The sequence below is a fragment of the Copadichromis virginalis genome, linkage group LG12 (assembly GCF_057382275.1).
Source record: "Copadichromis virginalis isolate Kocher_CV1m ecotype Utaka linkage group LG12, C_Virginalis_male_GT1.1, whole genome shotgun sequence".
Classification (NCBI taxonomy): Eukaryota; Metazoa; Chordata; class Actinopteri; order Cichliformes; family Cichlidae; genus Copadichromis; species Copadichromis virginalis.
Window position 1 is genome coordinate 37735986 of NC_140629.1, and position 8095 is coordinate 37744080.

An 8095-nucleotide genomic window follows, 5' to 3' on the forward strand; every position below is an offset into this window, starting at 1 on the left:
TATTACTCTGGATCAAATAAACCTTTACACAGAATTTCAAACTTATCCTCATCAGTGTTGACATGGCCTAAGTCATATTTTTTTTTCCAGGGTAATGAATGGAGTGTGGTCATAACGGGGTCTTTGAAGGAAGGTGAACGTCAGCAGGCCTCTTACACCTGACAGGGTTTATTAAGTTGAGGTGATGAGCTGCAAAGCCAGACAGCAGGGGTTGTGATGGCAGCCACTAGTCCTGTCAAAACTGATTAAGCTATCAAGTCTCGTGTCTGGTTGGCTTGTAGGGGACGAGACAGCGAATAGTCCGACGACAACAATATCCCAGACTCGGTAATATCTCAGTAATGGCATGTGAACGCTCAGATGGGGATGGCAAGACGGGGAGAGGAAAGGAGGGAAAGGGGTCAGGAGGATGGGATGAAGAGCGGGAAATGAGAAGGGGAGAGTGATGGGCTATCACAGAGGTGGCTGCTGAGCAGATGGGCCCCCACCTGGGTTCCTCTCATGGGAAATGGCTTTGGATGAATGTCAGAAACTGAGGAAAGGGTAGCAAGGCTGGAGATCCCTGGGGTTTGATGATTCCTTTTATTTCTTTATTTTGTTGTCTGGCGACTTCCAGATCCGTTGTGTTATTCTTTGATTGTACAAGCTGGTCTTGTGGTCTGAGATAGTCATTCAAAGTTTGCTCATTATATTCGCTGGAAACAGCAATTTGGTTGTCTATGATTATTTGTCAGCTTTATTTTAGCACTTTCTTTCTTTTATTTACCTTTAATTATTTGTTGTTTTTTTTATCTCTTGTTTTGGGGTCTGTGGTATTTTGCTGGTGCTTTGTGTGTATAGTTAAATGGTCTCTACCATTGATGGTAGCATGAAAAGAGCAAATGTGAACAGGCCAGATACTCTCTAGCCCTGCCAGCATGTGCCGCTGCTCATGAGCACAACATTCAGAAGCGTTTGTACTCTCTAAATGTGTGTTGGTAGAATTTAGACCAGCAAAGAAATAGACTGCACAGTAGGTGTGTGCTTATCCTTTCATCTTCTACTTCAGGCTGCTACATAACATGATCAATGTGTGAAACATCCTAAAAGTCAATACTGTAGGTAGCTAAAGGGTAAAAACAACAAGCAGAATCAGTAATATTTCATCAATCAGACTACATGATGAATTCTCACTATCCTATGTGTTCATCAGTGATTCACCGATTTCACAAAATCGCTTCTTTCTGAGAGGCAGCATGTCCTAAAAATACCCCGTCATGGCAAAAGGAGCTTAGCGGGGTTAAGAGCCTGTGCAGCGTGTTTACCTCCAGTTTTACGTGGCAGCTGGCATGAAGCAAAATAATCTGTTGTAGTGATGGACAAGAGCTTTGTAAGTGGTCAGCAGCAAAGTTAAAAATGCACTTCTGTTTGATTACCCGAAAGGACACATCAAGAAAGAGTCACACTGCACATTTTTTGTTCCATAGTGTATAAAGATGTGCAGCAACTCAAATGTTCCACCGCATGCTGGCAAAATAAGTTGACTTAATCTAAAGTCTGGTCTCTGGAGTACTGAGTTAAGCCATCCACTGTAAATCCACTGTTAAATAACTGTCTGCTTCTTGGCTGCTCTGTGACTTATATACTTTATGTATCAACATTTTTGATATGCAAGCATTGCAGGACAGACATTTCCATCCTGTGGGTCAGGGATCCAAAAACCATCCTGCAGTGATTAAAGGGATTAGAAAATTAACAATGACACTAAAATATATCACATGGGCTACAATACACGGCAGCAGCATCCTGGTCACGCTGACCTTTATTGTATTTACAGGAACTCATTTTTTACTATTTAATAGAATATCCATTCTTCCATCCTCTCCCACGTATCCTTATCAGGGTCATGGGGGGGTTGGGGGGTAGGTAGGGATAGGTGGAGCCTATCCCCCTATGCCTCAGGGTGACAGGTGTGTTATACAGCGGTCCTTCGTTTATCGCGGGAGTTACGTCCCAAAAATAACCCACGATAAGTGAAATCTGCGAAGTAGCCAGCTTTATTTTTTACAATTATTGTAGCTGTTTTAAGGCTGTAAAACTCCTCACTACACACATTTATACACTTTTCTCAGACAGGCGTGAACATTTTCACACTTTTCTCTCTTGTTTAAACTCTCAATGTTCAAACCTTTGTAGAAAAATGAGTCCAGTATCAGAGAATGAAACCAAAGGCACACGCAGGTGACGACGTGTCATCGACATTGTTGTGTTTGTTGGGGAGAAAACGTACAAACATACAGCACAGCGCTTCAGAGTCACACTGCTAGCGATTGAAGATTTAGGTAAATTTGACAAGCTGAACGCATTCCGTACTGTACAGGACATACGGCACGAGACTGATTGACAGTGGTCTACAGCCAATCAGGACGAGGACACAATGCGCTGTAAAAAAACAAACAAACAAAAAAGAAAGAAAGCATGCAAAATTGTACACAAAAGAAATCAGCGAAACAGCAAGACCACGACAGGTGAACCGCGATATAGCGAGGGACCACTGTACGCCAGTATGATGCAGGGCTAACACAGAGGAAAAGACAACCATTCACACCTGTAGTTAATTTTAAAATCACCAGTTATCCTAACCCCAACAACCGCATGTCTCTGGTCTGTGAGCAAAAACCCCACAAACAGAGAGACAACCAACGACTCCACACAGGGAGGCCCCAGCCAGATGGTAGAAGAAGTCATCAGTGGTGATAACCACCGCGCCACCATCCCGCTGTGCTTAGGATCTGTTTCCTGAAACAATACATGTTTAAAAGTTATTGGAAGAAATATAATTTACATTTAAAAGATCAGCACCCACATTTATGTAAGCGTGGGTCCTGAGTGTTGCTTGGTTGTTAGTCTGGTTTGGTTGGATGATTGTTCAAGTTTGCTCATTAGTGTGTTCAGCTGTTGGTTGGTTGGGTTTGTTTGTTTGGTGGACTCTTTTTTTTTTTTGGTTGTGTGGTTGGTTGTTAGTCTGTTTTGGTCACTTGGTTGGTTGGTTGGTTGGTTATTGGTTGGGTTTGTTTGTTTGTTGGTCTCTGTTTTGGTTGGTTGCTTGGTTGTTAGTCTGTTTTGGTCACTTGGTTGGTTGGTTGGTTGGTTGGTTGGTTGGTTGGGTTTGTTTGTTTGTTGGTCTCTGTTTTGGTTGGTTGCTTGGTTGTTAGTCTGTTTTGGTCACTTGGTTGGTTGGTTGGTTGGGTTTGTGTCAGGGTTCCTGGGTCGTTGCTTTCAGTTTTGTCATGTTCAGTTTATTCTTCACACTCATGGTTTTCGCTTCCTGTTTTCTGTGCCAGCGTGTCGCCTGTGTATTGTGTTCCACTTGTTTCCATCTATCATTAGTCAGACTAAGTTCAGCTGTGTACTCACCGGTTTCTAATCACTCATCATCCAGCGTGTATTTAAGTCCTCAGTGTCCACCAGATTGTTGTCGTGTCATTAGATGTTATGTTGTCGTTCCCGCCTGTGTTCAGTTGTTCAGCCTTTCAGTCAGTCCTTTAGTTCCTGCTCTGTTCATTCACTCGCTCCAATAAAACCTCATCATCCTGCACCGTGAGTCCTGCGTTCGGGTCATCTCTTCCTCGCCTCCACACACAACCTCTGACAGTTTGTTTGTTTGGTGGACTCTTTTATTGTGGTTGGTTGATTTAGTCTGTTTGTTAGTTTGGTGTGTTGTTGATTAACTTTGACTCAAGTAAATTTAAAACATGATTTTAAAGCAGCTTTTTGAGCACTTGATATTTTGTTACTATAGTAAAACAATTTAAACTAAACACTGATCAGTAATTTTTAACTATAGCTTCATAGATTATGAAAGTTTGTCAGAAATCTGGGGTGTAATCAGGACACTTCTTGAGCCATTTCGACATGATAATTGCAGGTGTTTTTATTTTAGAGTCAAACATTTCTAAGCATTGCATTTCACTCATTTTTCTTTGACGATGTCGAAAATGGCACCATAATGTTTGGTTTCTTGAGTAAGTGGTGATTTGACTTGCCCGTCTTCTGATTTGCTCACAAACACATCACTATGTGGTCGCTGGCAGCTCTTAGTTGCTAAGCTACATTTGAATGCAGCGACTATCCCCTCTTTCATTAAATGTGTCTCTTGGAAAGAGTAAAAAGGGCTTTTATGTCAGCCACTCGCTTCAACCTTCACTTCCTTTGTGCTGTCTCGATTGGTTTGCTTGATTGTAACGTGACTAACCAGGGACAAGATAAAAGCTGCAATGAAAGGCCTGCAAGGACAGATGATCTAGTCAGATAAAAATCTCTATAATACTGACTCTACATGCCAGAATGGGAGTGTTATACATTGTATGGGATGAAAATTTAAGTTATTTTGCTAGAAATTTAGTCAACAGTTTATTTCTACAAGCCATTTCCTTCATAATACAGCAGAGTGAAGCTGACCCCCCACCCACTTGAAACGTAAAGGCAAATGTTTGAGCATATTTGTGCAGGTACAATTAGCGTTTGTGCTGCTACGGTTTTTGAGATATTAAACTTTATTTTATAGGTCATTCAAAGGTCACCATCCCCCCAGGCTGCTCCGAAACAGACCAACATGGTCGACTTTTTTTAGTGCTACATTTGTGCTGGTTTGTACAGGTAAAATTAGCATTTGTGCTGCTATGATATGAGATATGCTGTTATGGTGTTACTGCTGAAAAATGTCTTTTTCAAATGACCTTTCGCTTTGTGTTCACTTGTTCAATAAAGTTCTGTTAAAAAAACCCAAACTCTTATTGTATTTAATCAGCTAAATTTGTAATGAGTGTAGTTTTGTTTGTTTTTTTTTACTTCAATTTCTTTACTTCAATCACTTTTCGTTCAGAAAACTACGATGCAAATGCTTGAGTATTTATTTTTTTAGAGTGTATTAAAATAACTTTTTTGAAAACTACATTTGAACATTTTACACTCCCATGAACACTTTTTGAGAAACAATGTTTCTATGAAACTAGTTACATAGGGGACATAAGAGGCTAAGCAGGGAAGCTAAGGGAGAGGAGGAGTAAAGTGCGACCGCCTTCGTCAAGAGCAAGAGCATAAAAAGGTACAAAAAAATTGTACCTGCACAAACCAGCACAAATGTAGCACTAAAAAAGTCGATCATTTTGGTCTGTTTTGGAGCAGCCTGGGGGGGATGGTGACCTTTGAATGACCTATAAAATAAAGTTTAATATCTCAAAAACCGCAGCAGCACAAACGCTTATTGTACCTGCACAAATCAGCACAAACGTAGCACTAACCGCTCCGCCTATTTGCCTTTACGTTTCAAGTGGGTGGGGGGTCAGCTTCACTCTGCTTATGAAGCATACTAGTAATTATTTTTATATTACCAATGGAGCGACATAATTTCAGGGTAAAAGGGTGTCTTGTAGAGTTAAACCCATCTGAACCTGCAGTTTCTCTTAAATAGTCAGACTATTCTTGCATCTCACAGATCAATTTTTGGTTTTCTGCCTGGCTCCATAACCTATCATCTAACAGCAGTGACAACAAAAGCTCTGATACACTCAGTGCATGTGAGGTGACCTAAAAATTATTCAGCTCGACCCCTTCATGTCTATAAAATTGAAACTGCTGATTGTTATACTGATTTATGCTGTTCTAACTTTTAAGACTCACTTTTAAGAAAATTATTTTAGAATCTGGACTTTTTTCTGTTCATGAAGAGATTTTCCTTTCATCCTTGAACCAGGAAGCAGGTTCAGCAAATTCTGACACCGTTTTGCTCCAGTGGACCGAAGAACATGAATGTTTGTCCACATGAAACATGATGTTTATTTATTTATGTTTGATTTAGCATCGCCCACTCAGTCATCCTTTTAATCTTAACAGATTGCATTTGATATGTAATTTAATTATTCAGCAGTAACGTGACAGGGAAATGCAGGCGATTGCAACTGAAGATACAAATGTGCATCCAACAGATTTCTGTGATTAAGAGGAAATGATGTCGACAGTCAGGGTTCCATCTTTCAAAATGTTGTGCAAGATCACTTCGTGACTATGTGTCATCATGTGAAGATATTTCAACGTGAAACTGATTATAGTAACATATGTTGGATGTTTCAGTCCAGAGGAACTGGATGACAACTTGACAGCAGCCTCACACAGCAAGAAAGACGCAGAATTCAGATTTTACTTTGAGCGATCATCCTCTGATCGCTGTTTGTGTTTGCTGTGTTGACAGATTGATTATAAAAAGACTTGTGCTAAATATAACAAGAAACGAATATCTTAATGGGATTTCATTGGTTGCAGTGATGTAAACTAAAGCTAATGAACGTTGATATTGACTGAATGAGGAAGGTGTGTTCAGGTACAGCAGGAGGGGAATGCCGTTAAAACTGTTGCTCTACTTTCTCCTCTTTTATAAGGTCATATTTACTGCAGGTGCACATGTATGTCTGTCTGTCCCAACCTCAATGAGCCAAACTGTTAATATTATATGTTATGTGTGAAAAGCAGACGGACTAATTTATGCAGTGCCTTGTTTGGCTGTAGATAGAAAATTGTCTTTATGTGAACACGTGTGGAGTTTTGTGTTTTAAATGCAGGGCAGCACATCACTAAAACTCAGGTACTAGTGATCAGTCCCCCTGCAGCTAATGTGAAGCCATTTTTCAGCAGATGAAATCTTACTTACCACCCTCTCAAATGGCTGGCTGCTGGTTTAATCCATGGATCGTGTTGTGTCAGTGGGGAGATCTAGTACACATTTGCATGAACAGTGTTGAGGATGGAGAGCCTTGGATGCTGAGATGTCATTAGGAGCGACAGCCCCAGGCACTGCCAGAGGCACTGGCTGCAGTCGCCGAACCTGGGGTTCTTTAAGACCAGTGGAAAAACATGGGACCGGAGCCAGACTCAAGACTCTGGACTCTCCTCGGGCTTTGGCATGCTGTTCCTGACCCCAGGTTGTAGCGCTGCTGTGAAGCCCCTGAGGCTGAGACGATGCCAAAAGACACGAAGAAGGAAAAGCAAGAATGCAAAACAGCAGGGGGACAGTAATTAAAAGAAATATTCATATTCAATCAAAATGTGCTTGAATATGAATAAGTGGGAAATAGCTCTGTTTCCAATAAGCCAGGAAATGTATTTAAATTATTACTGTAAATGCTATAAATATAAATAAATAATACATGTAAACCAGAAGCAAAGTCCTGCTATAAATAGAGAGCAATAAATGATCGGACCTATATCATCGCATATGGATGCAGACATGAGCTACAGTGACATGACATCACTGTAAGCCGGGTAGAGTTGCAGCACAACAGGTGGATTCCTCATGAAAAAAAACGGACCTGCGACCTTCTTCAGCAGTTATGGTGTAATGTCGCCCTCTAGAGGCAAAAGAGCCTCACATGTGTAAGATTGTAAACAGCCTTCAGCCGGTTTTCTGCAAACTCATCCATATCAGAAACTTCCACTGAACCCCCCACTTCAAAAACCTTTAGATTAAGGAATCAGCTTTTAAATAATAATGTCTGGAATACAGAATGTTTAGTTGACCTTAAATTAAAGATTAATTTATCGGGTGCATCCCAAAGCAACACACATCAAAAGTAAGAAATTAAGACATTTAAATATTAAGGAGAGGTTAGAATATCTTAGATTCGTCATGCCTCTTTAAGGGAAACCAGCATCTAAAATTAAACGGCTCAATATATTTAAAGTCAGTTAACATATCTGTTTTGTTTTTTCCTTATTTTTCTCTCATAGACGCTTTTTTTCTATTCTGTGGCATCAAAAAACCCTAATAGGGTCATGTCACAGCAGCACAGGACCACACAGGTGTTTGTGGGGGCAGCCAGTTATCAAAATGTTGGCTTAAAGGGGGAGGGGCTAAAACTGCTCGTTTCAGACGGATTATGGTAGCTGCACCAGGGTCCAGAACAGAAATAATTATATAGCATTAATATGAACTGAGTCATGCAGAGGTGATCTAGTCGAGTTACTGTGTGGGAAATATGGATCTTAAAGTTGAGCTGGTTGAGCTACTCTGCTCCCCTGAAAGCTCGTGGTAACAATAACTGCTAATTAAAAGTCCTTTCCA